The 7,500-nt window shown below is 34.4% G+C and overlaps 1 protein-coding gene across 4 annotated transcripts in view; it reads left to right on the plus strand.

Moving 5' to 3' along the window:
* Window positions 1-7,500, plus strand: part of LOC137660253 (ras-related protein rapA) — a 188,702-nt gene that overhangs the window by 138,782 nt on the left and 42,420 nt on the right. For all 4 annotated transcript variants that reach the window (XM_068394994.1, XM_068394996.1, XM_068394995.1 and 1 more), the window contains exon 2: window positions 2,198-2,263. The gene's annotated coding sequence lies outside the window, so the exon portion shown is untranslated. The remainder of the gene's footprint in view (window positions 1-2,197; window positions 2,264-7,500) is intronic.

Here is a 7,500-nt window from a genome sequence, read left to right on the forward strand (position 1 = left end):
TAGTCTTTTTAGCACAGTATATCATGACAGACTCTTAACATGTGTACATTCACTGCTAAAGTTTAGATTCCCAAAGAGCTTTTACTAGAATGTGTCTATTCCTCGTCTCGCCCTGCAATTGAACCTGTGTATGTCTGATTACTACCTGAAGGAAATCTTCCTTATATAATTAAGAGTTTTATATACGTTTATATTTTATATAGGAGATATTTATTTTAATGTTACTCTTCTTAAAATATTTTATTTTTCCTTGTTTCCTTGCCTCACTGGGCTATTTTCCCTGTTGGAGCCCCTGGACTTATAGCATCATGCTTTTCCAATTAGGGTTGTAGCTTAGCAAGTAATAATAATAATAATAATAATAATAATAATAATGATATATGCGCGTGTGTATTTGGTCACGCTCAGTTCTCCTCATCCTTCGGGAAAGGTGAGAGGGAGTAGTCATACTCCGGTGAGAGGGTTGTGCGGCTGTTTGCATATCTAAATATTTAGCATTCACTCTTGACGGGTCGCGTACACTAGTAATCGATAGTGACCCTCGGTATTTTATTTTGTACAGTGATGCAGTTGCTAATGGAGCTATAATTTATCATGTACCTATTGGCAATAGACCTACAATAGACCTGCGCCCTACTTAATTAATTTTCATTCACACGAGGAACCTTTCATTTTTATTGGGTTGAACTGTATTTGTCATTGAACAGCAATTTATCTTTGGGTACTTTTGCTCTTGAAAACGTAATATTTCTTATTTGTGGTTTGCAAAGAGTTATAAATTTTATCAATTTTTTCTTGAAGCTGGGTAATTCTAGCTTACGTTGCTAATTAAACATTCATTAAAAGATATCGTTACTTTCTTTTCTCCTCATACGGTATATTTATCTACTGTCTCTCTGCAGAGGGAATAGCTCAAATTGTTAGCTTTGCAGTATCTGGAAGTCTAAGGGATTTAGCTCGTACTCTTTATCACGCTGGTTATGACCCACTAGAGTTGGCTAACTATCACGTACATAAGTTCATTTTTTCTTCAACAGTAACTAAAGTATACAGGAATATATTAACCAGAAGATAAAACACGTAAGATTTCATACGCATTACATACGCAACAAAAACTTCATAGATTCCTATTTGACTCCTTCGTATGCAAGAGCGGTGCGTGTGTCATTTCCCCCAGCCAACTTTGACGACCAGCCCGGCCGTGTATGAATAACACCGAGACTGGCGTGGCAGGTACAAATACGTTTCTGCCATGCTGTTTGGTATTCTTGTGGGAGATGCTCTTGACGTTTTTGATTCTCGTGTTGTAAATAGACCAGGAGATCTGTCTCGTGTGGAATGCCATTCTCTCTCTCTCTCTCTCTCTCTCTCTCTCTCTCTCTCTCTCTCTCTCTCTCTCTCTCTCTCTCTCTCTCTCTCTTCACACTGGATTTCTGTTTCCAGTTGATACAATGTTGAAGTCATCATTGGTGGAAATATGTTTCCGACCTAATCATTTTAATTAGAAAAATAATGGTAGTTTATGCCCCACCCACCACCTCTGGCATCTCTCCCTACACTATATATATATATATATATTATATATATATATATATATATATATATATATATAATATATATATATATATATATATATATATATATATATATATATATATATATATGTATATATATATGCCTTTGATGTGCTAGTGTCTCCTGTTCGCTCCTAATTGTATTTATTAATTTTTATGCATGAACGAATTATGGCTTAATTAGCAGGATTATTTTTTTACCATTTCAATACAGTAGAAGTAGAAGGTTGTAAAAATGCGCAAACTGTACAAGGGAAAATTTCCAAAGCCATTCGAGACAATGTGGAATTCTAAATTTATTTTGAATGTTCTAATGGAATATTTTTCCCCGGCAAAAAAAAGAAAAAAAGAAAAAGAAAAAAAAGATGAAAACTTAGCTGAATTGAAATATTAATTTTACCTTGATATTATAAAGCATTTTTTCCCTGATAATTGAAATAGGAATTTTAGCATTGTTACTGTATAATTTTTTTTTTTTTTTAATGAAAGAATAAGAGCCTTAAAATTGAAACGTGCAATTTTTCCGGGTAGTATGTAAAACCCCATGTGCATTTTCCATCTATCATACCTATTTCATTTCGGAAAATGTATAAAGAAATTTGAATTTATTTTTTCTTTTGCAGGTCGTTGACGTAGGAACCCGAAATTTTATTGTGTAACGTGCAAGTCATGACATCCAGGTCTATAAGGTGCGTAGCATGATACCTGTTAAGGGATTGCATGCGTTAAAGTGGGTTGATTTAAGAGCCTGTGTGAGAGAAATGCGTAAGTGTACAAAGAATATGTCAGACAAAATAGTGATTATTATTTATCAACCCATAAAGTATGCAGTTAAAATCATAATTTTATTTGAACAGCATTGTTCCATGGACTCTATACGCTGTTAGAAGAAATCATAATTTTTATCGGAAATTCTCAGTAAAACTATATTCTCAACCGCATTTCAGTAAAATACAGGTGACCGTAATTTTACCTTACTTTATTATCTTTTACAGGTTGGTGACCGTAATATCACTGGTTTATGTCAATATAACAGTTTTAAAAACGGTAAAAATCCTGGAATAGGTGTTGCCAGACTTTTACCGTTGTTTTTAATGCTAATTCTTAACTGTGTACATAACTTTGGTTTCCCTCTGCATAGAAAAGAAAAATATTAAACTGACATTCAATATGGCTTATGGCCTTGAATAATATCTTTCAAAGAGAAGTTAGGCTTGAAAATTAACTGTGTACATGAGTATGTATTTGCACAGTTAACAATATTAACTCTATCCAAAATTGGTTGCAATCTAGCCTTCCCTTTTTTTCAACGTGATTTGGGTCTGTTTATAATTATTGTGAATTTACTTCAAATGGTAAACATTCATGCAAACATGATTATAGTATTTGATTCAATGATTTCTATTTTTATTCATCGAAAACATAATTTCCTTAAGAAGTGGGAAGTGTATAGTTAGATGACACGTCTCATACTGTTAAAAAAAAACTTTTATTTTCAATGGGAAATTCTCCGTAAAAATATAGTTTTCAGCCGTATTTCAGTAAAATTTAGGCGACCGTAATTTTTACCCTACTTCATCATCTTTTACGGGTTGGTGACCCTAATATCACTCATAACGTCAATATATCCGTTTTTAAAACTAAATGCCTAGCAACAGTTATTCCAAGATTTTCACCTTTTTCAGGGCAAATGTTGAACAGGCACGTTGATCTTGTATGTTTTGTCTCTGAATTTGCAAATGCATTCACCTTAAATTCAGGATCCACGTGAAAATAACTACCTGAGAATCAGATCGAATGGAGCACTGAAACTTTACAACCAATTCGGTAGATTGTGATCTGCATAATAAAAAATCACCCTGTCTTTAAATTTATTGAACCTTGATGCCGATGGAGGTGTAGTGGCAAATTGTATATTTCCTTCGTTTTATTTTTATTAAGCGTTTATTTCTTGGTTCTTAGCTTATGTTATTCTTCACAAGGTAGCAAAAATCTGTTCTTTATGGATTTCTTGGAGAACAAGTAATGTTACCATATTAGGTAAATGTTTGTGGTAGCTTAAGCCGCGTTGATTACCGCCCCTTTTCCATAATTCCAGTTTACCTCCGCGGAAGAAGAGTTGAAAGGTTATGTTTTCAGCCCTGTTTGTGTGTATGTGTGTGTGTTGTGTGTGTTTGCTTGTGAACAGCTTCCTGGCCACAATTTTTATCGTAGAGTAATGAAACTTTCAAGGATTAAATTTTTTGTAAAAAAAAAAATGGAAATTAAATTTTAGGTTAAGGTCATGGTTAAGCAAAAGGTCAAGAAATAAGGTGCGGTGGAAGTCTGCGCTCTACCGGGGGCCCTTCTAGTTTATCCAAAGTGTTGGAAAGTCTTTAGGCAAAACTTCAAAATTGGTATGCTGAAGGTAATCATATGCTCTCGAGTTTAGTTATTTTCCCTCAAGGGTCGTCAGAAATCTCATCATTAGTGTGGTCAGGAGGTTCGTATGAATGGCCATGAATTTAGTGCTACCTTTGACCTTGATAATCATAAGACCCTTGCTTTCAAAGTTAACGAGTTGGAGTAAGTGGTTCTTTTCTTAGCATCATTATTGAATTTTTGAATAATAGATTGTAAAAAGTAGTGGCCGATGGGCACCAAAGGGAAAGTTTGAATGTAATATCTGGGGTCCCTCAAGGTAGTGTTCTAGGCTCATTACTTTAAAGATTATGAAATACATAAACTTGTAAACAGTCTTGTTGCAAAAGTAAATGTTATTTCTCTGCATTGATTCCATCTACCTGTGGTAGCTGAATTCCTAAGTAGAGATTGATAAGAATTAATGCATGGTGCAAAGTATAGCTGGATGAAGTTGAACCCAAACAACTAACACGTATGTTTTCGAGTAGGTCAAAGGACAGTGGCTCCTCAACATCCAGATATTTGCATTAACAATGTGTCTAACCATTCTAGGTGTTATTCTAGTATGCATATTTACTTTTTAGAAATGCATCGTCTTTCTTCTCCAGTTCCACAAAAAAATAAGTATACTAGGCCTACTAAGAAAATCTTACAAAGAACTTATTCTGCCCTGTTTAGAGCATTGCTCTCCTGATTGGTCATCCGCTACTGACTCGAATCTTAATTTTTTAGACGAATTAAGATTATTTTTAAAGTACTGGTGTGATTAGTACATTATCCAAAATTTTACAGATTCATCCTTGGGTCATATCCAACATGACTACCAAGTTTGGTCAAAATCGGTACAGTAGTTCTTGTGTAAAGTTGCTCACAAACAAACAAATAAGAAACGAGAGGGGTGAATACTTACCTTTCACAATGGCAAAGGCAAAAAGGAATATGAGTTTGCAAACAGTTCTTTATATACAACTAACAAAAAGACTGAATGGGACATTTAGAGTAGCTTTAGTATAAAGGTAAGGAGGGAAATCAACTTTATTATTGCCTTATCATTTGCGATAAGCGGGAAACTGGTTTTGTAATGGAACTAAACCACACCAGTCACTTGTTAAACGGGCAATCAAATGTTTTAATAAATATGCTATTTGGTATCGGTTATTTTGTCTACATTTTCTTGAAAAAAAATTATAATACATCTTTCATAAAATGAAGGTCACGACTTTCATCCCTAGTGATTCCAGGATTTTTGTAAGTGAAGTTTTAAGCTTTCTAACTCCCTACGCCTACAGTTGTGTATAGTGTTAGCCTTCTTGAAATAAAAAAAATAGTAACCAAGCTTTGATTTCCATTTCTCTCTCTCTCTCTCTCTCTCTCTCTCTCTCTCTCTCTCTCTCTCTCTCTCTCTCTCTCTCTTATATTAGGCTGTCAGGGACATCTGTGATTTTTGTCTTGGAAAATTTTCTGACGGTAACTGACGCATCAATAATATTTTTTATTTTTTTATTTATTTTTTTTTCATTTGCTGAGTGACAGTTTATAGGCGTGAAACTTTTTTTTCCTCGTCTTCTTTCTCTTACAAGGGTAGTTTTTCTGGTCCTATTCCAGATGGAAACCCTGTGCCCTGCAGTTTGTCGTATACATTCTTAGGTATTTAGAGCATGACACAAGGTATTCTGCTTTGTCAAATCCACATTATCGAAGCAATTAAAAAGAAAAAAAAAATTCTTCTTGAAGGCCTTAATATTTTCAGACCTTCGTATGTCTAGTGGGGTCTTATTTTATACTGTAGAACTTACAGTGCAGGTACAGTCGGCCTACAATTCACGGAAGCTAAGGAGACTTCTGATCGCTGTACATAGTACTGGATAACGCTGTGGTTAGCAAACGAGAAACTGTTGGCAACGCTGCCTGTAGAAGTCTTTGACATGTGATAAAAAAAAAACTTTCATTAATTATGCAAAGTGCTCTTAAGCAAATGACAATGTTTTCTATGTAGTACAAAACTAAATTTAATAAAAAAAATATATTTTGATCACTTATTTACAAACTTAGTTTCCTTCAATTTCTCTTTTGCTAAAAAACAGCGTTACCTGCTACAACATACAACACTGCCAGAGGTCTCCTTAGTGTCCCCGTGAAGTGTGCCGGATGCAATGAAGCCAACTGTACAGCTTGGCTCCAATAGCTTGAAACCATCTATACATTCCCTTATTTCCTTTCCTCATTGGGGTATTTTCCCCTGTTGAAGCCCTCAGGCTTATAGCATCTTGCTTTTCCAACTAGGGTTGTAGCTCAGCTTGTAATAATAATAATAATAATAATAATAATCTATAATTATTCTTGTGTCGACATGAGTTGTTGTCTGCGCGACCTTTAGCTATTCTATAAGATAATTTATCCCCGCGGTTCTGATAACATGAGTCATTGCACGTATCTTAAACACTATTATAGCTTCAATTGGGAGCCATTGCAATTCAATTATTATAGGGGTAACCCATTCTCGGGATGGGACGCCCCTTATCTATTGCTACTCTTTAGTGTATGCTATAATTTCTTTTGTTGCACTTTGGGTAGATTGTAATAGGGTTTACAGTAGTCAAACCTGATTATAGCAGTGTTAATCACAAGTTTCTTTAGATTATTAACCCAGATATTTCTTTACAAATGCAATGTTTCTAATGTGGTATTCAGCGGTTCTTACTGCATTTATTTTAGCACAGAAACATCTTGCAGTCAGGTGATAAGGCTAAATCACGAACTTTGATATCGGGACCAGTTTTTTATTACTGTTATTTAGATGTCAACCAAGTTTCTTGTTTTTCTTTCCTATCGCCAGAAACACTCTTGTTATCATTTGGTTTTAGTTGTTTAAATTTAATCTATTCCCTAACAATAGTAAGAAAGTGGTTTAAAGTTTCAGCAGTATTGTCATTTATGGAGAAGTGAAATTGCATCATCAGCAATTAGTTCAAATGTTTTTGATAGACCTATAGCATAAATACAAAATGAAATTAGACCTAGTACACACATGGGGTCTCCCAATTGTTTAATTGTTCATAAGATGAATAAAAGATTACAATTCGTATACAGTAGTTTCTGTGAACCAAGTAATCTTTTAGATGCTCAAAAGCTTGATCTTCAATGCCGTAAAATCATCAGTATCTTCATGAACAACAGGATAAAAAGCAGCGCTAAGATCGAGTAATATCAAGATGTCACATTTTTAACACAGACTTCAGTTTACAATAGCTCTGATAAGTCTATTCATTCCTAAATCAGATGCAAAGAGAAAACAATATTAAAACCTGCAGAAACATTGCAACTGGCAGTGAGGTTAAGTTGTGTTTGGTTAGGTTGTGTTGGGTTAACGTTGGGCAAATGTTATTGCAGAGCTATAAAATAAGCGGAGAAGACCTTTTCAACAGTGTTTTAGTACATTTTTCTTCTTGTGGTATATTTTTTATCCACAAAAGGGTCCTTTATTATTAAAGGCATGGTTGGGAAATTGAGTTATTTTGAATTG

The sequence above is a fragment of the Palaemon carinicauda genome, chromosome 20, assembly GCF_036898095.1.
Source record: "Palaemon carinicauda isolate YSFRI2023 chromosome 20, ASM3689809v2, whole genome shotgun sequence".
Lineage (NCBI taxonomy): Eukaryota > Metazoa > Arthropoda > Malacostraca > Decapoda > Palaemonidae > Palaemon > Palaemon carinicauda.